The 26975-nt window shown below is 41.0% G+C and overlaps 2 pseudogenes; one reads left to right on the top strand and one right to left on the bottom strand.

The window, feature by feature from the left end:
• Positions 1-1360: 1360 nt before the first annotated feature.
• LOC142443160 (protein C1orf43 homolog) lies at positions 1361-11283 on the bottom strand (annotated as a pseudogene).
• Positions 11284-17920: 6637 nt separating this feature from the next.
• On the top strand, positions 17921-18583 carry LOC142443289 (ubiquitin-conjugating enzyme E2 E3 pseudogene; annotated as a pseudogene).
• The last annotated feature ends 8392 nt before the right edge of the window (positions 18584-26975 follow it).

Here is a 26975-nt window from a genome sequence, read left to right as displayed (position 1 = left end):
AATTCCTTATTAGAAACAGAAATGGAGACTATACATATAGATCTTTCTAAATCAAACAAATGAAAATCAAATCAACCACATCTATGGAAAGAAATGATGGAGAAGTTCATTAATCAAAACAAGGCCAGGGGTTTTCTGTGGAACAGATCATCAGTTCCTCAAATGTAAGTTAAAGCTGGCCAAAGGATTTAGATCAGAGAGCATAGAGATTATCTAAAGAATAAACTTGAGGATTTGAAGACTGATGAGTGAACACTAATGACTGAAGACCAGATCATCATACACATGGAAACCAATAGACTAATAAAAGGACAGAAAACAAAGACAGCAATATTGAATATACTATGCACTATTTCAATAACAAAAAAATCAGTGTTGGAATATACAGCCCAAATGTTCTATAGAAGCAGCAAAGCATCATTCAGGTTTTGGACCTGTTAAGAAGGTGTGGGTGTGGGCTTAAGAAGGCATACTGCATAATAAGGAATATACATCAGACATGCGTTTAATGAAAAAAAAATTAGAAAGAAAGGAAAAAAGAAAGCAGGATGTTAATAATGTCCTTTCCACTTAAAAAGTTATTGGAGGAACAGGCAACTTAAAAAAAATTAGCCATCTAGATCAGAAGTAACAAAGCCTGCATGGAGGGAGCACAGCAGCCAGTTTGATCATGAGATATCAAAGGTATCAGGTATCAGGCATCATCAGAACAAAAAATCATATCATTGTGAATGAGGGGGTTTGCGGAGTGGAGACCCAAAGTCCATCTGGAGGCAATTGGGCATCCACTTAAGGAAGGGTGGCGGTGAAGAGAGCCAGTCAGGGTGCAGTGTAGCAATGATGAAACATACAACATACCCCACTCCCCATCATGATCCAAATTTTACCTTACAAACCCAGCTAGACCAGAGGATGTCCAATGGTACAGATAGGAACTGGAAGCAGAGGGAATCCAGGTTGGATGATCATTTTAGGACCACAGTGAGTGTGGCAATACCAGGAAGCCAGAGGGAGGGTGGGGTAGAGAGGGGGAACCTATTACAAGGATTTACATATGGGGACGGACAACAGAAAAGTGGGTGAAGGGAGACGTCAGACAGTGTAAGATATGACAAAATAATAATTTATAAATTATCCAGTGTTCATGAGAGAGGGAGGAGCGGGGAGGGAGAGAAAAATGAGGACCTGATGCCAAGGGCTTAAGTGGAGAGCAAATGTTTTGAGAATGATGAGGGCAACAAATGTACAAATGTGCTTTACACAATTGATGGGTGTATGGATTGTGATAAGAGTTGTACGAGCCCCCAGTAAAATGATTTTTTTTAAATCTTACAAGTAGAAAAAAATTGAAGGTACAGTGCTAAAGAATATCCCAAGCGGATAATTTTCTTGCTGGGAAGATGATCTTAGATACCTGAAAATAACAGAAGTCACACACGTATTTCACCAAAAAGAATAAAATATGGAAAAATATGTCTGTTAAACAATTCCAACAGAGAAGGCAATTTGATCATCTCTATTAGAAAACAGAAAGAACTTATGTCACTAGAATGAAGAAAACTTTAGAGAGGAGAAAAAATGAGAAAATGGAAACCAATACCTTTAGAGTAGTGTTTCTCAACTTGTGGGTTATGACCCCTTTGGGGATCAAAGGACCCTTTCACAGGGGTCACCCAATTCATAACAGTAGCAAAATGAGTTGTGAAATAATAACAAAAATAGAGACACTCCAAGGGGGAAAGCTAAGGAAACACAATGGAGACCTATTTATGGCCGGAGCTTAAGATCCATGCTTGCACAATAGTAGAGGAATGTGTTGTATTCTGGGGACAATTATGTACTCCAAGTTCTCTGTTTGGAGAGAGGCTTGCAAGATGGACTTTCATAGTAAGGTACAAGCATATAAAGGGGAAAGTTTTGACAACCTTAAAGAAAATTATAGACACAGACATATAATAATGTAAATCAAATAAATGGACATCTAAAAATCTAATCTCAGAAGAGCTACAGGAGTACTTCTTGCAACTGGTAGGAAAAGTGAGGTCTCACATTCGAAGGAACACACACTTTTATGTATTACCCGACACCTATGACGGATGTGAGGCCTTCTAACAGTTGAATCAACCTCCCAGGCCAATTCCCCTTAAGCTATGTTGACCACACACCTGAAAAATTTCCATACAGCTTGTCTCTAAAAACAACCCCATTTCTCCTTGTTCCTATTGAGAGGAAGCACCTGAGGTGACAATTAGATTACCTGTTCATAAGAATTACATAATCTTAGACACACCAAATTTAACCTAAGGTTTGTAAAGTATGCAGATTGTTGTATTTCTAGGAAAATCATGTTCAAAGGAAAAAAAGTAAAAGGTGTTTTCTCAAGAGTAGACGACCTTACCCATTAACCTAGTACCAGAGAATACAATGGGAATCTACCTCTTCGAGAACACCACAGAAACTGCAAAGATTTTAACACATAAGTTAGGAAAAGCCAGTGACAAGGTCAATGACTTGAGAATTCTCCTCACCAATGGAAACCAGGTTGTGATAGTTCTCCAACATCACATCCTGATATAGGGTCTTCTGAGCAGGGTTCAGGAGCTGCCATTCCTCCCAGGTGAACTTTATAGCCACATCATTGAATGTCAGTGATTCCTGTAGTAAGGGGAGTCTATTTAACGATGTATTTTTCATTTGAAGATTTTTTAAAAATATCTTACAGTAAAGAAAGCAAAACAGTAATGAAAACTGTACATTCCATAATGTGAACTAAACTGAGAACTTGGTGGAAAGTATTTGACCTTATTTCTACATTGGCAACCATGGGGACGGAAAACTAGCTCTATTTTCAGAAAGATCTCTATTGTTCTGAGAAAGGAATGTTTTCAAATACATGTTCTCCAGGCCAAATAATGTACAACCAACAATAGCTCTCCATGAAGGAGCAGTCTTATAGGAGCTATCATACTGTGTTCCCCCGAAAATAAGACAGACCCATAAAATAAGCCATAGCAGGTTATCCAAGCAATTGTGCAAGATAAGTCATATTCCGAAAATAAGACATAGTGACAGGAATGGCTATGCAGCATACCGCCACAGAGAGGGAACAAAGATGGACAGCCTTTCTCACCTGCCCCATCATGACAGCTGCTATCTCGGAGATGATGGGAGGGGTGTGGGCAGTCCCATCAACCTGATAGCGCCCCACTGTCAGGTCCCGGTTGTTCTGTGCGTGCTGCAAGCTGAGGCAGAGAGGGAGACATAGACAGTGAATGTAAAAGTCTCCTTAGTGAAGTGAGGAGCAGGGCGCTCTGCTTTAGGTATGGTGTGTCTTCAGGGGGAAGAAGTAAAGCTGTGGCTGCCATTTTACTCAGCACTGAGGGTTGATGTTCCACAATAAGGTGACTTAACTATATTTGAATAAATGTAGATTGTTGTGCCATACTTAATAAAAATAAGACATCCCCTGGAAATCAGCCATAGTGTGTCTTCTTGAGGAAAAATAAATATAAAACAGTGTCTTATTTTTGGTTGAAACACAGTAGTAGAAGAATCATTTCTCTGCCTAGCTGCTTCACTGTGCTTGAAGGTTATCGGTAAATTAGAATAATCAGGTTCTGTAGCCAGTCCACTATAAAATGTAGCAAATGCCTGGGGAGGGCTCAGGGCAGGTTTGAAGTCAAGCAGCATTAGGTCAAGATAGTGACTCACCTCATTGCTTGTCGCGTTACTCACTTATATTACCCATTGACTATGTATATGCTAAGTGCATGAGGTGGGTGCCTTATGAATGATCTGTAAGCTCCATTATATATGCCCACTGGAAAATACATTCACTCTCTCAGTCCTGGCATGGGAAGGGAGCCCCTGTGTCCGGCTGTCTGCTCTCTGTCTTTTAATATTTGCCACAATTGCAATGTCACTCCTAAGGTTCGAGTGTTGGGGACCTCTGTACCACCAAAGTAATCCACCCACTCATAAAATTAGAATTTTGAGTACCAGTGAAATGAGCTGAATGAGCCAGAAGTAGCTGATTTATACTCACACAAAGTAGATAAACACCTGTTTATATTAACAAACAAGTTTACAGTACATTGTGAAATGGAATGTGGAGTCCTAGCAGCATCACCAGCGTACGAGGCTCGGTACCTTCAGTGGCACCCGCTATCAGGAACAGTGCAGATGGGGGAGGTCAAACAGAGCTCAGCTGTCCAACATTTTTGGTCAATTCTTACATAAGTCATTCCTCCCACACCACTCTTTGTCTCACTTGTGGGTTTGATAATCCATGGCTATGGCCACACAAAACTCATAGATCAAAGTGGCCTATTAATGAACAAAGTAAAACCTTGGATCAGGAATAAGAAGCTATAACTCAGATCCCTAAACAGAAAGTTCATAGGGTTTATCTCCCTTCCTGAGTGCGGGGAAACTCTTAGAAACCACCTTAGGATAAGCTCTTCTTGTCAATCTTAGGACAAATTCTTCTCAGCCACCTTCGAGCAGTATTGACTTAACTTTAAATAAAAGGTCCTCTTGCACCTGCCTTCTTTCATCACATGCTCTCTAAGGGGCTCCTCCTAATCTGGCCTAAGCAGTGAAGGTGCTAGGTTGAACCAAGAAGCCATCATATCAAGAGAGAGAACTGCCTGCAGGTATTGTTCAGAGGAGACAGTGGGACACTGGCCTGTTATCTGAACTGTTGATTAGGTTTTGTTAGCCCCTGCAGCCACATAGTTCAGAATGAACCCATAGATTAGGGATTTGCCAGCTTGCAGACATTCAGGAGCCATTTCCATGACATCCCTTCAACTGTGAGCTGCCTGTGTGACCTGATTTGAGAGCTTCCTCCACTCCATGAGCCAACAGTTTGCTGCCTGACATTTGAGATTCACCAGCTTCCACATCCTGAAGAGTTATTTACCTGATAGCTATTTAGTTTTGTGAGATACTGCAGAGCAAATCAAGGAACATCGTGAACCTCTACCTCCTAGGGACCGGTCTACTGCTGCTCCTGCACAATGCACTGTAATATTCATGAGTCAAGAGCTGTACCAATAGCAATAATGCCGAGGGAAGAAGGGACACAGTGACAGAGCCAATTGTGACAGATCCAGAAAGGGCTTTTCAGCCATGATATGGGTAGGGCAGGCAAGATCAAGAGGAGGATATACCTCAAGGAGTGGAGAGGAGCCTAGAGAGATGGAATTGTGAAATGAGTCTTCCTTGAGGGGGCTAAATGTCTGGAAGGGACAGAGAGAACAGGCCTGTCCTCAAGAAGAGAAAATTTGCCTACATGGTTCTTTAATATGAATGCCAACGCATAGCCTACAGATTCTGATACCAAATTACATTCTGTTACAGAATAAAATTTTTACCTGTGACTCTGGACTGTAATTTGTACATGGCCACTGCAAAAAATTAATGACCTGAGTAGGACTGCTCTGTTCCCCTTGCTGCTCTGTTGCACACCCTTAGGACTGTTGGAAAGATACTAGTGTCAGAACTGGAAAACTATTGGAGGGCACAGGTATGTTTAAGCTCTGCCTCACATAAATCAGGACTGATGTTGATGGGTGATTGTCCCTCCTACTTCTATAGTTAGAGGAAGTGAGACGTCACCCATTTTTAAGCTTCTATGGCTACAAGGCCCATTTTAGATGCATTAATGAGAATGTGGCTGTTTGGGAGGATATGTAACATATCACTTTCAGAAAGAAGCATTAAAGATACTTAACCAAACAAAAATCCCACGGAAGATTAAACTGTCCTAAAAAGGTGATCTTATTTCTTAAAAACTAGGCAAAATCAAGGAGTTGGAAACAACTCAAATTTCCACCAACAGATGAATGGATTAAAAAACTGTGGTACATACATACAATGGAGTACTACGCATCCCCCAAAGCAGTGATGAACACATGAAGGACATTACCGAATGGGAAGAACAGGAGGAAATTTTGCTAAGTGAAGTAAACCAAGCACAAAAGGACAAGTAAAACATAAGTCTGTTGAGGTAAGCTTAAAAGTGCAAAAGAGTTATAGGGGGAAAAGCTACTATATACAAACATTCCTGGGGTGAAGTCCAGGTAGTATGGCAGGGGCCAGACCAAAATCATCCAGGGATACATATGGAAGGCAACTAAAGAGGAGGGGGAGGGGGAGAAATAAAAAGACATGAGTAGCAGGGGAATAGGGCACTAACCCACCCAAGGGGAAGGTATTGTTTATATCTCCACAGAGAAAAAGGGACCAGACTTCAACCCAGTGCACCAAGATGTGAATGCAACATACCAGCATGAAGCAGGGAGCCAATAGGGAGGTCTGAGGGGCCAAACCAATCCCAACTATGGGGACTGTCCCTCCTCCCGCAAAAGAATTCACTTAAGAGGACAGCATTGAAGCTATACCTCAGGGCAAGGGTCATATCATTATCAGAGCACACAGGAGCAAATAAAGGGAGAGGAAGAGAGAGCGGAATACATTCTGGCCCACCAAGTCTTGAGGATGATATTCCCGCACAGAGCAGTCAAAGCACAGAGAGAAACATAGGGTTGGCCACAGTAGGAGACACAAGGTCACTCACTGACCCATAGTGCTATGATGAAAAACACTGGAGACAGTGCAGGAATTGCACCAAATCTGACCCCACCACACTGAGGTGAAACACTACGGGCATGAAACAGAACACCAAGGGGAACAGAGCAACAAAGTCCCCAGGGAATACCAAAAGTAGACTTTGGATCCAGGCCATGTAACCCCATCAGACTCAACTAGAAAGCACTACTAAAGGTCAACAATCAGACCTTGAACTATTTACAAGCTTTTCTTTTTGTTGTTATTGTTTTATTTTATTTTGTTGCTTTGTTTTGCTCTGTCTTTTTTTCTGTGTATATTATTATCTCTTCAGTTCTATATAGATAGGCAGGATAAACAATCTGGAGGAGAAAACAATGGGTCAACTGTTGGGGGGGGTGGCATGGGGTGGCAGGGGGAAAGGAAGAGGGTGTTAGCAAATCCAGGGACAAGGAAACACGTGATCCAAAGTTGATGTTGAGGAGGGCTAGTAGGGCTTGATCAAGGGCAATGTAACCGAGAGGAATTACTGAAACCCAAATGAAGGCTGAATGTGATAGTGGAACAAGAGGAAAGTAAAAGGAAATAAAGGAAGGAACTAGGAGGCAAAGGGCATTGATAGAGGTCTAAATATAGGCATGTACAAATAAATATATTTATATATGATGATGGGGAAATAGATCTATGTGCATTTATTTATATGTTCTCGTATTAAGGTTGCAGATGGACATTGAGCCTCCACACAAGTTCTCCCTCAATGCAAGAACACTTTTTTCTATTAACCTGGAATTCCATGATGCTCACCTTCCCAACAGGATCGCTGAAGGCAGAGCGGGTGCACAAGCAAATGTGGTGAATTAAGTTGATGGTGCCTGGCTATAAAAAGATATAATACCTGGGATGTTAAAGGCTTGAAGATAAACAAGCAGGCATGTAGCTGAGAAACAACAAAGCCCACAAGGAAGAAGCTCAGCCTCTGTGATCATGAGGTGTCAAAGGGATCAGGTATTAGGCATCAACGAACAAAAAATCCTATCATTGTGAATTTGGGGGAGTGCAGAGTGGAGACTGAAAGCCCATCTGTAGGCAACTGGACATCCCCTTACAGAAGGGTTATGGGAAGGAGAAGAGCCAGTCATGGTGCAATATAGCACCAATGAAACCTATAACTTCCTTCTATTTCTTTAATGCATCCTCCCCGCCACTATCATGATCCCAGTTCACCCTTACAAATCCAGATAGATCAGAAAATGTACACTGGGGTGGATAAGAGCTGGAAACACAGGGAATCCAGGATAGATAAACTCCTCAGGACCAATAATGAGAGTAGAGATACCAAGAGGGGAAGGGAAAAGTAGGGGAACCTATCACAATGATCTACATAAAAGCACCTCCCTGAGGGACGGACAACAGCAAAATGGGTGAAGGGAGACATCTGACAGTGTAAGACATGAAAAAATAATAATTTATATATTATCAAGGGTTAGTGAGGGAGGGTGAAGGAGGGAGGAAAATAATGAGGAACTAATATCAAGGGCTCAAGTGGAAAGAAAATGTTTTGAGAATGATGATGGCAACAAATATATAAAGGTGCTTGACACAATAGATGTATGTATGGATTGTGATGAGTTGCACGATCCCCCAATAAAATTACTTAAAAAAACTAGGCAGAGTATATCATTTGAATGATTCTCATGGGTTGGCCATAGAATAAGTTGAAAGATAATGTCATCCAAAGTACCCTCGATGATGTATTATGTTCAATGTCAATAGTTTAGTTCAATGTCAATACATAGGCAATATGTATATGATCAATATACATATTCCTAATCTTCTCCTACCCAATGTTGAAGTCAGAATCTGAGCTTAGCTATAGCTTCTACAATTCCAAATTCCCACTTTTCCAATGAACTGAATCAGTGTTATACAGGCTTCTACAAGTCAAGTAGGAAATATAGAAAATATACATCAAAATCACCTGAGCTTTGGTCATTTACTTTAGTCCTTAGACACTGCCGGCAACTGGGATGCTCTATGTTTGTCTTAACTGTATCAGTTCCAATGATGCTCACAAATTTCAACCTCTCATGGGGACATCCTTGAAATAATAATACCCAAACCAGGCACTTTCTTCTGTGCTGCTATTGATGCACAAGTTGCAGGCTGATGAGAGAATACAATGAGAGTATCACAGAACCTGTAGGTCCAGATACTGCTACTGTTCTGTCCCCCTTCTTACACAAAGTCCCCAATACTGTTAACGTTGCCATTATTGAATGATAGAAAACATGCTTATACCATGACCAATAAATCTAAAACTCTTAATTTTTAAACATGTGAGTAAAAGATGACTTTATAATACAGATTGGACAATCAAATATACATGCCAAGAGGAAGAAACAAAAAAGCTGGATCCCTACCTCACAGCATACAGAACTATCAATTCCTTACTGTGTGACTCTCAAGGAGAATGACAAATCAATGAACTTTGAAAATGATGATTAATTAAACCATCTGGAAACATTTTAAATGGGCTATATAAAAAACTATTATGAACTTCTAAAGGAACTAGAAATTGTACAATCACTTCAGTTTAGAAACACTTTAAAATGCACCATCATGTAAAGTTAGACATATAAACACCCAATAGGACACAATAAAACTGCTGCACAGTTTCCAAGACTCTGAAGCCATGACAGGCAGCTAATGGGTTTGTACCACTGACCATGAGGTTAGCAGTCCAATTCTTAATAAATGCGAAAACCAGGACTCCAAAATAAACACTTATGTAGCATCTATTAGATTGAAATTTATATATATATGAAATGAAAAAGTATACATCCCCCATAGTGAGTGCACTTTTGACTCTCAAGATAAACAATGTTATTAATTTAGCATTATTTGTAGCACCTAATACAGTTTGTTAGTTGGCCTATACAAATATACAGTCTTAATTCCTTCCAAATATTTATGTGGGTTTGTCGCCCGCCAATGTGAACAAGGCAAAGGAGCCCTGGTGGCATAGTGATTACTGTTGGGCTGCTAATCGCTAGGTCAGCAGTTGGAAATGACATATTTCTCCTTGAGAGAAAGATGGCACTTCTCCCAAGAGTGACAGGGCTCTCTACTCTGTTAATGAGATAGTCTTTGAAACTCACAGGGGCAGTTCGACCCTGTCATATAAGCTCTCGATGAGTCCGTGTTAACTTGATAGCATTGAGTTTGGCTTATTTGGTTTAAGAGGATTGGGCAGCTTGCCCAACAATAGATTGGTACCCTTGTGGCTACGCCATTTAGATGTCTGAAAATCTAATGCAGAACTAATTACAAAGATCTACATATTACCTTCTCCCTGAGGGATAGACAGCAGAAAAGGGGGTGAACAGAGATATCAGACAGGGCAAGATATGACAAAATAATAATTTATAAATTAGCAAGGGTTCAAGAAGAAGGGGAGAGCAGGTAGGGAGGGGAAAATGAGGAGTTGATGCCAGGGTATTAGGTGGAGAACAAATGTTTTGAGAATGAGGAGGGCAATGAATGTACAAATGTTCTTTACACAATTGATGTATGTATGGATTGCGGTAAGATTTGTATGAATCCCTAATAAAACGATTTTTTTAAAAAAAAGAAAGCCTAACGTGGGAATTAGTCACATTGGACATCTAGTTAGGTTTAACTGAGCCATTTCAGAAACAGAACTTGGGATTTCACTACCATCAAAAAAGAAGAGTCTGGATCCTAGATTCTTTTTTTTTTTTTTTTTGCTTTTGGGGAAAATAGTTTTAATTGTTGTTCAGAAATATCCCCCAAGGTCTTCCAGGCATGATCTTGCACACATCGGGAGCGTCGGGCAAGGGTGCAGGCCCACCAGCCAGCTAACCTGAGGATTGCCTGGCAAGCACACTCCAGTCCTGGCTCATCTCCAGCGAGTCTGTCAGGTCCATCAGAGTACTCCCCAGGGTATTACAATTGTCCTTAAAGCTCTTCAATTCGAGGAAATGCTTGGCAGGTTTACTCTTCTGACTGGAGGGGAGGTATGTCACCTGGAAGGTCGTTGGGAGACTTCAGGAGATTGGGTAAGGTCTTTGGCTGCTGACTGGTGGTGTCGCTGAGAGCTCCCACTTTGTGTTTTGACCGCAGTGGCCAGTTCAGTCAGGGCCTCCTGAGAGCGTAGGTATACTCACTCTGGCCAAAGACCTCTAAGCCCATAGCAGGCTGCCTCATAGCCATGCAGCAGGAGATCAATGAGGGCCTTGCACACACCCTTGAAAGGAGTAGTAGCATTCCGAAGATGGAGCAGGTAGGAATGGAAATTTCTGCCTATTAGGGGATGACGATGCCAGCCTTCAGTGGGAAATGGGATCCAGGAGACATGAATGGCGTCCAGAGCTTTCATCTTGTACAGACAATTGTAGCAGTTTTGATTTCCCTGGGTTTCCAGCTGTGGCAGTCTGGCATAATCATCTGCAAGGAGCTGGGGTTCCTACTTGTGATCCTGAACTCTGGATAGTTGAATATCAATCTCTTCTTTCAGATCGTTGGGGGCATGAGGGTTCCCCACAGGGACATGAGGGCTCCTCCGAGATCTCATTGCAAAGAACATGATTTGCCTCTTCACAAAAATAAATAGTAGTACAAATACCAGGCTCCCGTAGGCCATCACCAGCATTACATTCACCCCAACAGCCAGTCACTAGTGGACACCATGGCCTTCCCACCCTACGCAGAGCTGCTCTGGTTTACCCCGTTGCCTTGACTCATCAGCCCGGTTCATTTGCATTTCCTGGAGCTCCCCAGCCATTTCCTTATAGGGGAAGACTAAGCGAGACACGGCCTGAAAACATGGCAGCTTGCGGGGGGCGGGGAGGGCATATCCTAGATTCTTGCATTGAAACTCTTCAATCCAGAAGACAGAGAGCTGTGACACAAGAGAGAAAATTATGGGGAGAAGCAGCAACAGAGACACGGTGGCAGCAGAACCAAGAGACTGAGACAGAACAGTTGGATTCCCAGACCACCGAACAAGAGAGCTGAGTGCATTTGGGCAGGAGGTTAGTAGGTGAAGTGGTGTACATCTGGGTATTTATTGGGGGAACTAGATTTGCCAACCTACACAGAGCTGAGTGTGTTTGGTCTGAGGCTAAGGGGCAGAGTGAGCATCTATCCGCAGAGCTAAAAGACCTTTGTAACTTTTCCCCATTCAGGACAGAAGCCAAAAAGCTGCAGGACCTGCCCTTACGTGCAGAGATGTCTGCCAAGATGCTGTCCGAAAGGAGAACTGTACCTTGAGTTATTTGTGATCCTAAATTGTGTGTTAGAGTAGAAAAGTGAACCATATGTCAAATATAATTTAAGGAGAACATTTATTAAACTTAAGATATAATAAAAGATGCGTGTGCACACGCACCCACACACACCATTAGCACGAAGTCAAAATAACAACTGAGGATTCAGTGAGGACCCTGAATAAACAGGGCATAGAACATAAGGCATGCCACAGATCACAATTGGTGCCAGATTAATACATCACAGGTACGGATGGGACTGCAGCAGCAGGAATGATTAGGCATGCACATTATTAGATAGAGGGAGTTACAAGATAGGCCCAGGGCCTTTATAAAAAACCCCGTGAAGGCAAGACTCCTGACAATGGCCCCTGTTCTGTCCTCAGGACGTTGACCTCCGTCAAGGATACACCTAGGCAGGCAAGTGGAGAGGGGCTGGCTGGAAATGAGTGCAGGCAATCTACTTCTAAGGCATTCTCCCCCAGGGGAAAATGACCTACCTGCTTGGTTAATGATCACAGAGAATTTGATGGTGGCTAAATCAAAGTGGGGACATAACTAATAGACACTGAGTTGTCACTGTCATCAGCAACCCAAACCTAAAACCCAACTCACTGCCATCGAGTGTTTTCCAATTATAGCAGCCCTTTAGGAGAAGATGAAACTGCTTTTGTGGGTTTCCAAGACTGTAAATCTTTATAAGTGTAGATACCCGATCTTTCACCCCAAGTGTGACTTAGAATCTTGAACCACGGACCTTGCAGTTAGCAGCCCAATCTGTAACCACCACGACACGAGCCTTTTGTTAAGTTGGAGTACTCAGAACTTAAGTTCTAATACAATTATGAACAGTTACTTTCCCAGTGAATTCCATCATTCAGGGAGATGAGCAAAGACCTTGGAAACTGACTATCAGGACAGCCTGGGCCCTTGTACACTGGCGCTCTCCTGGGGTCAGACCCCAGGAAATACGGATCCCTCCTGCTTCCCCTCAAGCTCCTACGCCCAGCAATGCCCTTAGCAACCCCAGGGTGAATGGATTTGGTTCACAAACCAGTCAGAAGTTTAAATCCTTCCTTGTGATACTTCAATGTGCAAGACAGTGGTTACAGATTTCTAGCTCCCTAGACTGGCTCATATTTCTCTGTGGCAAATCTCTGATCTGAAACAGAAGAGGAGTCAGTGTTGAGAAAGACATGGCAGGTTCTTAGCCTGTACTGCGTGCACTAAATAGTGATCACCCCCACACCCTGGGATCAAATCATGCTCCAATCTGAGGGTGTTTGCATTAAACACAGGGCCTACTCTATCTTTACAGAGCAATTTAACTCATTTCTCAAATATCGTTTTCAACTTCGGATTCACATCCTACATATACAATACTTATTTTCAGAATAAAATGGAAGTATTTAAGGCCTCAAAATTCTCAAGCTCCATTGAAGGTAAATATCTTCTTTTCACCAGCAATCTAACTGAAGAAAGGAGTATTTTATGAAAAACGTGCTTTATCAGCTCATACTGCACCTCAGACCATAATCCTTGACATATCTGCTGAAAGTGATCAAGCTGAATCATGCTCATACATGCCACTCCAACCCATTCTGAGCTGTTCATTAAGTTAACCTGCCCCTATCCCCTTGCATCCTGTGAATTCTTTACAATATGTATTGTGTGTGAGGAAATGCCTATGGTTGGGTAGTCCATTTAAGCACAATAGTGTGGTAACTGGAGAAACTTGCTGTAGAGGTGGACAATAGAGACAAAGGGACACCAATAGGACATCGGAGATGTACCTTGGCCAAGACAGAGATATCCTAAACAAGAAAACAAGCCAGGAGAATCCTTATTTGCTGCTCTTTAAAGCTCTTGTGTTTACAGATGTCCAATTTTCAAGCCTTTGGGAAAGACTGTAGCCTACAATCAAGGAATGGCAAGAGTTAGGTAAATGGGTGATGCCAAGAACCAAGGTGAGGGCAGAAACTTAGATGGATCCAGGAAAGAGATGATTGATCAACCATTGTGTCACCTTGGCCTAGATTCTGGATTCCAAGCTCTAGGTAATACTGACAGATGGCAAACAACACAAACTGTAGGAGAGGGCTTACTGACTTGGGTTCTAGTGTCCCATCCAGTCTTGCTCTTCTAGGGAGAAGGCAAAAAGCTAGTGCCTAGGCTTGAACTTCTGAAACATGCTCCACCCAGGAACCTAGTTTGGCAGGAAAACAAAATGAATGTGCTGGGAAGAGGCTATGCTGGGATAACGTAGGGAGGCATTAGCCTGAGTGGCTCCTTGGATATCATTGGCACTGCCCTTTTGCAACCCCCAGGGTGTCTCTGAAGGCAGGGCTGTGTGAGGTTGCAGTTATAGGATAAAGGGTGCAGACTAGTGCTCCTCTAAAACTAATCAGCAAGTCAGGCTACTAGAGAAAAGCAAAATTGGTTCTAGCCTCTCTCATGTATACCAGTCATCAAGCATACCTTGAATATAAGGCTCACCATTCCACCGGCTTTTACATTGGTTGGTTGCAGAGTAAAGTTGGCTTCCAGACCCCTCTTGAGCAACATTCTTAATTTAAACTTGACTAAGTTGTAATGCCTTCCAGAAATACTGATAACTTATGAAAAAAATACAAAAAACCAGAATGGTCATACTAACCATCAAGAGATCAATAGCTACATTGTATAGATGTCTAATTAGGCTTATTTATAGTATTTAAGAGCAGGGATCTTACTTTGAGGACAAGGTGCGCCTCACCCAAATCACGGTATTATCAATTGCCTCCTATGTATTGGAAGTTGAACACTGCATAAGGAAAACTGAAGAATTCATTTATTTGAATTATAATGCTGTCTAAGAATACTGAAGTAACATTGGTGTCCAAAAGCACAAACCAATCTGTCTTAGAAGTATGCTCAGAGTGCTACTTAGAGGTAAAGATAGAGAGAGTTCATATTACATACTTTGGACAATGTTGTCAGAAGGGAGCAGTCCCTGGAGAAGGATAGTGTATGTGGTAAAGTAGAAGGGAAGGGACAAATAGGAATCCCCAACTAAATGGATCGACACCATGATGGCAACAATGGGTTCATCCTAAATTGTGAGTATGGCAGCGGAGAGGTTAGTGTTTCCTTCTGTTGTCTACTGGGTCCCTATGATGTGGAATTAACTCAATGACATCTAACAACAACAACAACTTCAGAATCCACTAATCAGTACCCAAGACATGCACAAAATACCAATCTGTTAGTTATGTTTACAAAAGTTATTTCCATGGTAACCAATGCCAAACCTTTCATGCGACATTTTCTGGAACATAAGCTCTCTTACTAAAAAGAAGGATGGGTTTCGTGTGTGTGTGTTTGTGTATGTGTGTATAACAAAGCAATGACAAAATCACTGAGGAATTCCTGCTCCTTATTGATTTACACCATTCTCCTCGAAGTGAGCTGAAGGAAATTCTCTAAGATTCACCCAGCACGTCTTATGAGAGAGTATTTCCCAAACTTGGGCTCAAGTGTGATGGCAGCACACAGTCACTCAGGTGTGAGTGCCAATTTGTCTGTCAAGAGTTGTGTAAATCATTTATCCCTCTACACCGAGGAGTCTCAGCTACACGTCCAGCAGACCCAGCTAGAGCAAGTGATCTATGAGAGATGAGTAGGATTCAGGATACTCAAAAGGTCTATCATTACTAAATCAAAATTAAATTCTCTGAGAAACCTCAAGGTTTACTGAAAGATAAAGTTGAAGATTCTGTTACCTAGAGACCAGAGTATTCACATAGTATGAATAAACACTTTATGTTGTGTTATTTAAGTTCAAGTTATTGGGTACAAACATAACCATGGTTGTGAGAGTACATTACTAACATTTTCTTTCTTTTTTTTTTTTTTTTTTGGCTCACAACCTCCTCACCCGCTGCTAGGTCCTCGCTCCTCACACTGCTAACATTTTCTATGAGACCAGTTATAACCTAATACCAAGGTCAAATGATACTTCAAGAAAACTGCAGACTGATATTGGTAATGGATCTACATGGAAAAGTTCTTAAAATTATTGGGAACAGAGTCAGACAACACATCAAAATAATTATATACCATGATTAATTGAAACCTGACCTAGAGTTGATTTAATATAAAATAAGCACTGTAATATACCAATAAATATAAACAAATGATCTTTTTACATTACAAAAGAATGGATAATTATCAAGTATCAAAATAGACACATAAAACATACCAAACAAAGTCAAAGGCTTTTAATGTTAAGAGAAAAAAACCCTCCACAAAGCTAACATAAAATGGGTATACATCACTATGTTAATATGCTAATAAACATTACTTTTTTTTAAAAAAAAAAAGGTCAAAATGTCAGGCTTAGAGGAAAGAGAAAAAACATCACCCCACCTCAGAAAAACTACAAAAATATCCACTTTCACCAGATTTTAAAAACTGACTGTATATTAAAACTACATTAATCAGAATAAGATTTTTTAAGGAAAAGGCTGCCACAGAGAAATGAAAATTCCTCTAATCATATCTTCAAGATATGCCATAAATAGGTAATAAATATAAAAAAACATAGGCTACATTTCAATACGTAAAAATAACTTTGGGGACTTAATTCACAAACCATTCATTGCTAAATAACAGCTCCCAGACTATTAACCCTTACACCTTAACATGCTGAGCAGCCTGACAACACACTGATAATCTCCTCAAACACTGAAACCCTAAGCACCTGAAAAGCCCCTCACCATCCAAAATGGCTATCAATATCCTGAGCATTCCCTGATACCAAAAACCAATTTAAAACATTTAGCCTAATTCATTTATTCCAATTTAAAAATCGGGAACACAACTTGGAATGTATTCTATAAACCAAATCCTAACTTTATAACTCAAAGTCTCAAATTGAGGAACCAACTCCCAAAACTATATTGTTTAAATCATAGCTCTATATCTTTATACCATAATACATAAGCCCTAAGCAAGTCAAAACATAAGCTGTTAGGAAGGGCACATTCTAAATATAAAGCCCTTTCCCGGACATCCCGCTTTTGGTGGGAATGTCCTGATTTTTAAAAAATTTTTCTCGCATCACGCGGCATTTTTTAAAAGTCCCAATTTTTGGAAAGAATGCACGACAAGCTAGGGTATACGGTTTTTGGCTGCCATGTGGCTATTTCACCAGGATATGAGTTTTATCAATGGTGTCCTGCTGGTGTCCTCCTTTACCAATGTTATAATCTGGTCACCATACGTTAATCTCTCCACCAACAGCTGACTCCTGACACTTATGTTCTATTTCTATCCATTGACTCCTTTTCTTGAACAGAGAACATTAATCCAGGACCTAGATTCCAATTTTACCTACAGACTAATCCATCAAGAAACTCACATTGCTATTTATGTATGTGGAACTATCTTCTCTCTCAGACTTTACCTAAATGTAAGGAACTAAGGTAGGTAGAGAGACAAAACCAGTAACCACAGGCACATTTTCAGTAAATTATTAAATCATTTTCATCTGAATCATAGAAGGCAAAATAAAGTGGTTTATAAATGTTTATATGTGATAACAACATCATGTCCATATGACAGGTGTCTTGTGGATCTCCCCTCTACTCTGTCCTGGCCTCAAGGAATCTTTTCTGTTTCAGACATATGCAGGGATGTTACCCAATAAGCAAGGTGCCTGAGGGTTCAGTTGTACTGATTTACTAATTTGTACATCCCAATTTCATCTGGTTTCTTCCTCAACGACGTAGTGAAACCCATGTTAAATAAGGCATATAAATTACTGCTTATTTTGTCATTGATCCCTTCCCTCCCCTCATTCCCAGAGTTCACTCAGGTCACAAAAGATGCAGGAGGCAGAAAATTAAAGGTACATACACTGGAACCACTGTATCCATTTTTCAAAACTAACAGTGGCCTTTTACTGAGACCTAGGGAAAGGACTCAGAAAATGATTTTATATACCTCCTCTACCAGTGTGCACTGATAACCCTAAAATATTTGGCTCCAGCCCCACACCATAGTGGCGTGTGAGCGGGCCGGGCGGGCGGCCGAGTTTTCCAAGAAATAACTCCACCAAGATGTCCAGTGATAGGTAAAGGTCGGACGATGAGAATCCCAGCATCAGCAGTGGGAGTTCGGATGCAGACCAGCGAGACCCAGCCGCTCCGGAGCCTGAAGAACCAGAAGAAAGAAAACCTTCTGCCACCCAGCAGAAGAAAAACACCAAACTCTCTAGCAAAGCCACTGCTAAGTTATCCACTAGTGCTAAAAGAATCCAGAAGCTAGCTGAGATAACTCTTGATCCTCCTCCTAACTGTAGTCCTGGGCCTAAAGGAGATGACCTTTATGAATGGAGATCAACTCTACTTGGTCCGCCAGGTTCTGTATATGAAGGTGGTGTGTTTTTTCTGGATATCACATTTTCATCAGATTATCCATTTAAGCCACCAAAGGTTACTTTTCACCCCAGAATCTATCACTGCAACATCAACAGTCAGGGAGTCATCTGTTTGGACATCCTTAAAGATAACTGGAGTCCTGCTTTGACTATTTCAAAGGTTTTGCTGTCTATTTGTTTCCTTTTGACAGACTGCAACCCTGCGGATCCTCTGGTTGGAAGCATAGCCACTCAGTATTTGACCAACAGAGCAGAACATGACAGGATAGCCAGACAGTGGACCAAGAGATACGCAACATAATTTGTATGCAGTGTGAAGGAGTAGAAGGCATCTTCTCACTGTGCTGCAAATCTTTATAGCCTTTACAATACGGACTTCTGTGTATATGTTATACTGATTCTACTCTCTGCTTTTATCCTTTGGAGACTGTGAGACTCCCGAAAAAGGTAAATGCTATCAAGAGTAGAACTTTGTAGCTGTAGATTAGTTATGTTTAAAACGCCTACTTGCAAGTCTTGCTTCTTTGGGATATCAAAATGTATTTTGTGATGTACTAAGGATACTGGTCCTGAGTCTACCAAATATTATAGTGCATTTTAGCCTAATTCATTATCTGTATGAAGTTATAAAAGTAGCTGGAGATGGTTTAGGAATTATGTCATTTGTATTAAACCCAGATCTATTTCTGAGTATGTGGTACATGCTGCTGTGAAAATGTTTTACCTTTTACCTTTATCAGTATGTAATGAGAAGATTTCCTTTTACCCTTTGTAGCTCAGAGAGTACCTGATGTATCACCTCAAACATAATAAACATGTTCCTGAAAAAAAAATTGGCTCTAGGCGATCTTTACATCTGTGTGGACCAATAGCTTAACCTCACAGGACATACTTCAAGTGGAGTATGTCTTCACCCCAAACTGGAAATATGTCAATCCTAAGGACACTCTGTGTGTTCAGTGCCAGGGACTCCCTGTCAGAGCACACTGGGGTTCTCCACTCATGGAGAAGTAAGTCCTCAAAGACTTACTCATGATAACAACAGCGGGCCAACCCCTCTCGGACCTAACCTGAGAAATGCTGACCAAGCACCCTGGCACATGGATATCTCAATGAACTCTGAATGAAAGTGAGAACTTGGTGTGGACCAATTAGCAACTAAGCAGTCATTAGTGGAGAATGATTATGGCAGCAAATGTACAAATGTACTTGACACAATGGATGCATGTATGGATTGTGATGATAATTCTATGAGCCCCTGATAAAATGATTTTTTTAAAAAGAAGGATTTATGAACTAAAGACCAGTTTAGTGAATTGAAAGAACTCTATGGATAAAGATAAAAAAGCAAAAATTCCTACAGAACAAGAATAACTAGACAGCTTGACAAAGAAGATTCAGACAAACTCGTGATTTCCTCTGGACAGCTAGATTGGGCACAAGAATCCTAGGGAAGATCATCAAAGCTCAGAGGAAAAAACATTTTTCAATATAGAATTTTAAAACCCGCCACACTATCAACAGAAGAGCACTCCACCCCCCACCCCCAAATAAAGGGATTTCCAGCCACATTAAATAAATGAATAAAAGAAGATGTCATTAGTGGACACATCATCACCAGGATGATGGCACAGGACTGAATACCTTTGACCTTATTTGCAGGGGCTTCCAGAGACAAAAGACAACATTTCTCCCTGAGCCTCTATTACATACCTACTGGATGAGGGTACCTGGCCTAGGATAGATTCACGTGCCCAGGTTCCAGGGTCTTTTACCTGACCCTGATCTGAGATCCACATCTGCCCCAATTTCAGTACCTTGAATAATCTGTCTCCAGGATCAACTTGGTCTGAACTCAAACTGGGAAATAAAGGGGAGGCCAGAGGCCGATTAAATGGTAACCACCCAGAATTACATGATCAATAAATCAATATAATTTTTCCTCCAGCTGCCTTCCTTATTGGAACAGCCATCCTGGGGCTTGCAGTGGATTACTCAATATAACCTGATGTTTGTGCTACGAATATGCAGACTTCATGAAGACCTGATTAGTCATCTATAGAGAAGGTGCTATATCTGTAAATCCATAGCTGGAAAGTGGGACATGGCCAGCTATTACTGTGTGAGACACGGTGAGTGAAGTCAGGGTGAACCCAGGAACAAACCTCACCTTCAGGAACGGGCTACAGGGGGTGCTTATGATCATGTGAGCACAAGAACTAGCCTCTGAGGCAGTTGGAGATGTGTTGTCAGGGTGGGTTTCCTGTTGTAGTCTCAGAATTCTCAGTTTCATAGTTTTCTCCAAGAAAACATCTCTATTTGTATTCTTATGTTCCAAAGCCCCGAGATCTTTAAATTCAATCATCGGGCTTCCTTAGAAGTTAAAACAACCTGTGTGTGAACAATTTGCCTTCAGAGATCATCACTTCAGTCAGAACCAGTTTTCATTTAAGAGAAAGTATAGAAATCGATGACCAGAAAAGGTGTTAACTGCAGGTCGGAAGGGAGTGACTTCACTTAGGTTGTAAACAAACCCTAGAAAAGCAGCTGCCTTAGAGAAGTGCTGAACGTGTCTTATAATTCTGTGCCTCTCTCTCATAGCTGTCAATATAACATTTGTAATAGGGGAAATGTTACTGTCCTACAGCAATGTCACAAGAAAGAATCTTCAGCTTTATGAAGGTTCCTTAACAGCTGTTAACACCTTTCAAACAGTGTACTGACTGGAAGACAATGAACATCTAATAATCTGGCCACACTCTAAACCCATACTGGAGGGAAGGGTACACAAGGGAAACAGAGTTGCCTTGCTGAATAATACAAGTCTTTTAAAACACAGCATGAGCAAGAGTGCAAAATTGTTCATATTAGGACCCTGAAACGTGGAATTAGTTTCCACTCATTTTGTTAGGAAAGTCATGGATTTAGAGTCCTGTAGTTTTCTGTGTAGTGTTGAAGCTTCTCATATACTGATGAATGAATGAACTAAAACAAAAAACTTCTGTGAAACAGAAACACAAAAATAATTCTCATTAAGAGTCACCATGTCAGAATGATGGGGGCCAAAAATGTGCTTGACGCAATGGATGTATATATGGATTACGACAAGAGTTCTATGAGCCCCTAATAAAATGATTTAAATAATAATAATAAATAAGAATCACCATGTCTATAATGCAAAAAAAATCATCTTGCAAAATCTACATTAGTCTGTGAAGAAGCCCTACTTCTCCAGTGGTTAAATGATTGGCAGCTTGATGAAATGAAAGCAGTTGAGTCCCACAAGGTGGAAATCTGTTCACATACAAATTACAGCCAAGAAACCGGGAAAAGTTCAAGGCCCCATGACATCACTAACAGAATGCACTGAAGTGCCCCTGAGAACAATAAGCCAGTGAATAAAACAAGCCTTCTATCAATAACACTTGGATAAAAGGTTAGAACATTTAAGTTCTACCATGCAGTGGGGCAGAGAAAATGGTCACCTATTTTAAATAAGATGATATCTTACTACATATAAGAATTATATATCGGAAAAAAAAGAATATATATCTATATGTTGCCTTGTACTAGGAATAATTATAGCGCATTTTTTAAATTAGGAGCTAACATCGGGACATAGTTCTATCCAGTAAAATGAAACAAATTGATAAAGAAAGTTACCAAAGGAAATAAATCAAAAGGACAAAAAGAATTTACATACTTACAATTTGGTTGCAAAAAACATTTTCTGTATCCACTAGGATAGTGGTTGTTAACTTTCCTAATGCCACGACCTTTTAATAAAGTTCCTCATTTTGTGGTGACCCCCAACCATAAAATTATTTCTGTTGATATTTCATAATTGTAATTTTGATACTGTTAAGAATTGTAATTATTTGCAGGATGTATTTTCCTTGCTACAAATTGACCATAATTAAAACAGTGATTAATCACAAAAATAACATGTGAATATATTGTGAAATGGTTATTTCTAATTATAAGAAATGAAATTTTGTCTTGAATCAGGGTATTACATGGGTAAGAGTCTTCACCTCCGGGTACTCATATGTGGCGTATCTGCATGTGGGTGGACCTGCCTGGAGACAGATAGAGGAGCAGTGTCTTGGCTAATAAGACCATTAAAAATATGTGTCTTCACATGGTCTCAAGTAACCCCTGTGAAAGGGTTGTTCAACTCCCCCAAAGGGTAGCAACCCACAGGTTGAGAACCGCTGCACTAGGATAACAGATAAAGGACCGATTTAAATTCTATGACACTATGAAAATAAAATAACAAAAAAGTGCTGACCTTCACTAAAATATGTTAATGCACAAACCCAAAATCACTGCCATCAAGACCATTCTGACTCATAGTGATGTTATTGGAGAGAGGAAAACTACCCTGTGGATTTTCAAAACTGAAACTCTTTACAGGTGAAGAAAACCTATTGTTTTTCCAGAATTAAATATAAAAGAACCTGAAACATCAATAAATAATTGCTGGATTCTGAAAATCAAGAGAATATAAAAATTGAGTGGACTTTACATCTGGGCTAGTAATGTGCTAAGAGCCAAGAGGGATGGTATGTGGGTGGTAGCAGTGGATTGAAGAGTGGAGTGATAAAGAGATTTGAGCCAAATAGGATCAATCTCTGAGGTGAGGTTTATTTGGGGAGACATCCCCAAGTGGGACTCTTCACACTCCCAGTGGAAAGTTACTGCATCAGCAGAAATTAGGAGACACATCCGGGGTGGGGGTGGGGGGCTGTCTTAGAGATTAAAGTTTTAGCACCCCAGTTAGTAAAGGTGTATGGATAACAGTGATTGCCTAACGTCAAATTGGAGGGTCTCCCCATAGATCAAGCCTCCATTGAATTATTTCTTATTAAGCAAGGACATAGGTTAAATTTGCCTAGAGGTAGAGGAAGTGGGAAAGTGGACGACCTGCACCATTCTCCAGCCAATCCAGGGTGTCCTATATTCCTTATGTTTAGCCCGGACTGCCTACATCAGATGGCCCTGGACCAGTCTTGTAAAATGTTCTGACAATATAGATGTCCCAATTATGGTCCTGTCCCTGCTTCTGTAGTCCCATTTTTAACAATGATTGTCCGTCAATCATGAACTTGTGACAGTTTCCTTTGTTCTAATATTATTTACCGTAATTAGATTCCCGACTTGTATGTTTCCTTGAACTGCACCAATGATCTCCTTAATCTAGGTGACGTCTGTTTGCGTCTTTGTATTCTCTTTGTCACTATTAAGACTTAAAACATGTTCTCCTTAAATTATATTTGAGCTTGGAGTACCTTTTGCAGTCTAAAACAGAGCACAAGCTGATTTCTGATGGGCAGAATTGATGGACAGGACACGCAGGAAAGATGTTTTAGAGTAAAAATGAGACCCCATTTTAAATATAGCTTAAAGGGAACATTTGTTAAATCTTAAGTGACAAACACAGCACAAAGTCACAAATACATCATCTGGGTGAGCGAAGGCATCAATAGGTTGAAATGGTTTCCCAAGTTCACAATTAAGATGTGAGATAAAGAGGTTGTGGGGAAGGGGTAGGACAAAAGAAACTGCCACAAAAGCATGATTGGTGGGCAATGACAGACACTTCCGAGTGGTCCAGGGCCTTCTGACCCAAGCAGTCAGGGCACGACTGATAAGGGATAGCTAGGAGACCCCTGTACTGTCTTCAGTTTGCTGACCTCCATCAAGGACACACAGGCTTGCAAGCTTCTAAGAAAGACCGCCCCTCCCCCGGCTGCCTGGAGAGAGGTGAAGGTAATCCTCACTCCAAAGCCCTCTGCCTGAGGGCCAGAGTACCTACAACCTTGCTTCCTGGTCAGAAGGCGTTCAATGGAGGCTTACTCTATGTGGGACTCTGCAATCCAAGTGAGGACTAATCTATGCGGGGGTTGTCACTGCTCTGGTACCCTGTTTCAAAGAAGGTGCTGAGAAGTTAAGCTCTAATACAATCCTCGGTCATCAGTGGAGTGGCCTGATAACTGCAAGGCTGGCCTCTCCTTTCAGTAAAGGCCACTCTGGGGTCCCCTGCTCTCATGCCCGATAACTGACAAGGAGGGAACGGGCCGTAGGCAAGAAGCCCCCCTTAATTGGGCATTTCGGGCGCGAGAGGTGAGGGCGAATGAGGAAAGGGGGCCTAAGCAGGAAAGGGGGCCGTAGTATTCCCAGGGCAGAAGGCAGAGAGGCTTGTAACCAGCTCAGAAAGGATTTAACTGGAAATATCCTAGGGGGTCACGGTGACCTGGATCGCGGGCAGACAGGGTACAGGAAAAGTAATATCCGTGGGGATCGGGGCACAGCTGGGGATGCCAGGCCTGGAGGGGACTCCGAGCCTAGGGTCAGCAAAGAAACATAGAGACTCACTTACCCCCTTAGGATACTCAGGCTGCACCTTCTCAGTCAGAGGAAGTGGTTTCGGCAGGAAGTTGCATCACCTGGGTAGGGGTGGGGTCTTTGCCAAGGGGCGGGGCCTGGAGATAATGAGGGACTCCTGGAGGGAGTGGCCTGGATGTGAAGCTCAGGGCCTGGAGTGGCAACTGATCCATTGTTAGTAGTTTCTTCTTAGTCTGGAAGTTCTGCTAAGAGCTCTGGGTAACCCTGCTTGCATTTGAAACACTTTTTGCATTTGAATCACAACACGGAAGCCATGACAGAAAGACAAACTAAGGAAAAGTGGTGGGTGGAGGGCATGCTTCCCAACTTCTTAGACTTGTTAATTAGCAATTCAGGAAGAAAGTACATCATATTAAAAAGAAACAAGAAAATTGAATGGGCTAAGTCTTTCCTTTAAAAACAGTTCTAAGTAGACAGACGTAATAAAGTGAGCATAAACCTGATAAAAATGGGCCTTGTCTTAGTGACAATTGAACACATCATTGAATGATTGAAAATTAGCAATTCAGAGAGTAAGAACACATTAAATTCCCGAGGTTTCTGATTATTTCATTGTTTCACCTAAAATCACATGGGTGTCGTTTTGTTGTTTTTTTTCTTTTCTGAATCATGTAATGTCCCATTCAATGCCTTATGTACATTGGTCTGTCCTCCATGGTCAATGGGCCACAAGATTTTTACCTTCCCAAACTACTCAGATCAGGTGCTCCCCTTCGAAGGTTGTGGCCAGGCTTGTTGATCATTGCTATTGAAATGGTCACTGAAAATGCAGAAGTTGGGCTCACAATGAGAAGTGCTCAGGGCTTCATCAGGCCATCATGGAAAAATGACTTAAAAGACTTTTGACAGAGGACAATTTCTATTGGACACTGAGATAGAATGAATTTCTCTGCCAGGGAAATGTGTTCATTAACAACTCTGGGGGAAAAAAGCATATTGCAATTTAAAAACCACCACCAACATTTTCTTTTCTCTTGTCCCCAGTCTTCATTTGCATCTTTGCTTATGTCTGTTTGACTAAGCATTTTACTATGCTGCTCTCAGTTTCCAGCATAACAGATAAATTAAGTCAATGGTTCTTAGTAAGTTGGGTACCCATTAAAAAAAGCCTTTACTGATTTCTTTTGTCGTTTTGTTTGAACTTTTTTTCTATAGCTAAAGACCCTAATCCATTCAGTTTTACTCTTCCTGCTTTTTGGTTTTTTATTTTTTGTTAGTCACTCAGACCTATATTTAGATTGGAGGAATAAGAAATCTTGAAGGATTTTTTAAGAAATATGTACGCTGTATATATTTACACAGTCCATCTCTCAAGAAATGGAAATCAAAAGTAATATTTTAAACAGTCCATATAATAGTCTCTTTTCTCTGCCCCATCTTCCTCAATAACCTATCCCTCTCCTATCCCTGTTTCCTCCCTGCCCCTTGCCTCCTCACAGTCATCAAAGGCTTATCTTTTCAAGTATAATCCAAGTTTCTTTATGTTTGGTTTTCATTATAATGCTAGTGTTATTAAATATTTATGTTTGGAGGATTGACTGAGTTTGCAAAGCATACTTTGTTTCATGCCTCATGGTGTTTCAGTCATTTTTACCCCCAAGTAAGTATATAGCTCTATATGCTTACAGATAATGTGACTATTGATTCAACACTTTTTTTCAAATTTACAAGATAAAACAAGGCTTAGACCGGGATCACTTGGCCCTTTTTCTCTTATCACCTCCCAGTTCAGAATGCTTGCATTTTAAATGGCCAGCATCTTCTTGGATCTACAGTTAAGCTCAACACATTAATCTCAGCATGATCTTCTTTGTGGTTTTTGCCTTCTTCCAGAAAATTGGCCTTGTCTGCCCACCACAGCCACTCTGCTTCCCATTATAGGGCCTCTTTCATTGTGCGTACAGGGAATCCTTGACCTTCTTATACTGGGTCACTTTGTGAGGTCGATGTTTGCCGCACTTCTTACAGAAAGTTCCTTGGGCTTGGGATACACTGAGCATCTTTGCAGAGATATGGTCTATGCAGTGTAACGGGAACTGAGAGTCTGCAATCCTCGCCTCACTCCACTTGTTTCTAACCCGACAGTCATTTTGTTTTAATTGATGCATGATATTCTATTGCCAGGGTTTGTCTATTCCTTTATAATAGGTGTCCTTGGTTGTTTCGTTGTTTTTGATATTTTGGAAAATGCAGCAATAAACATAGGTGTGTATATGTCTGTTTGTGTTGTATTCTTTATTTCTTTAGGGTATAAATAAAATGTACATATGTAAATATATACATAA

This window comes from Tenrec ecaudatus, chromosome 3 (genome assembly GCF_050624435.1).
Source record: "Tenrec ecaudatus isolate mTenEca1 chromosome 3, mTenEca1.hap1, whole genome shotgun sequence".
Lineage (NCBI taxonomy): Eukaryota > Metazoa > Chordata > Mammalia > Afrosoricida > Tenrecidae > Tenrec > Tenrec ecaudatus.
The sequence above is the reverse complement of the archived record's forward strand: the minus strand, read 5'-3'. Positions and strand labels throughout refer to the sequence as shown.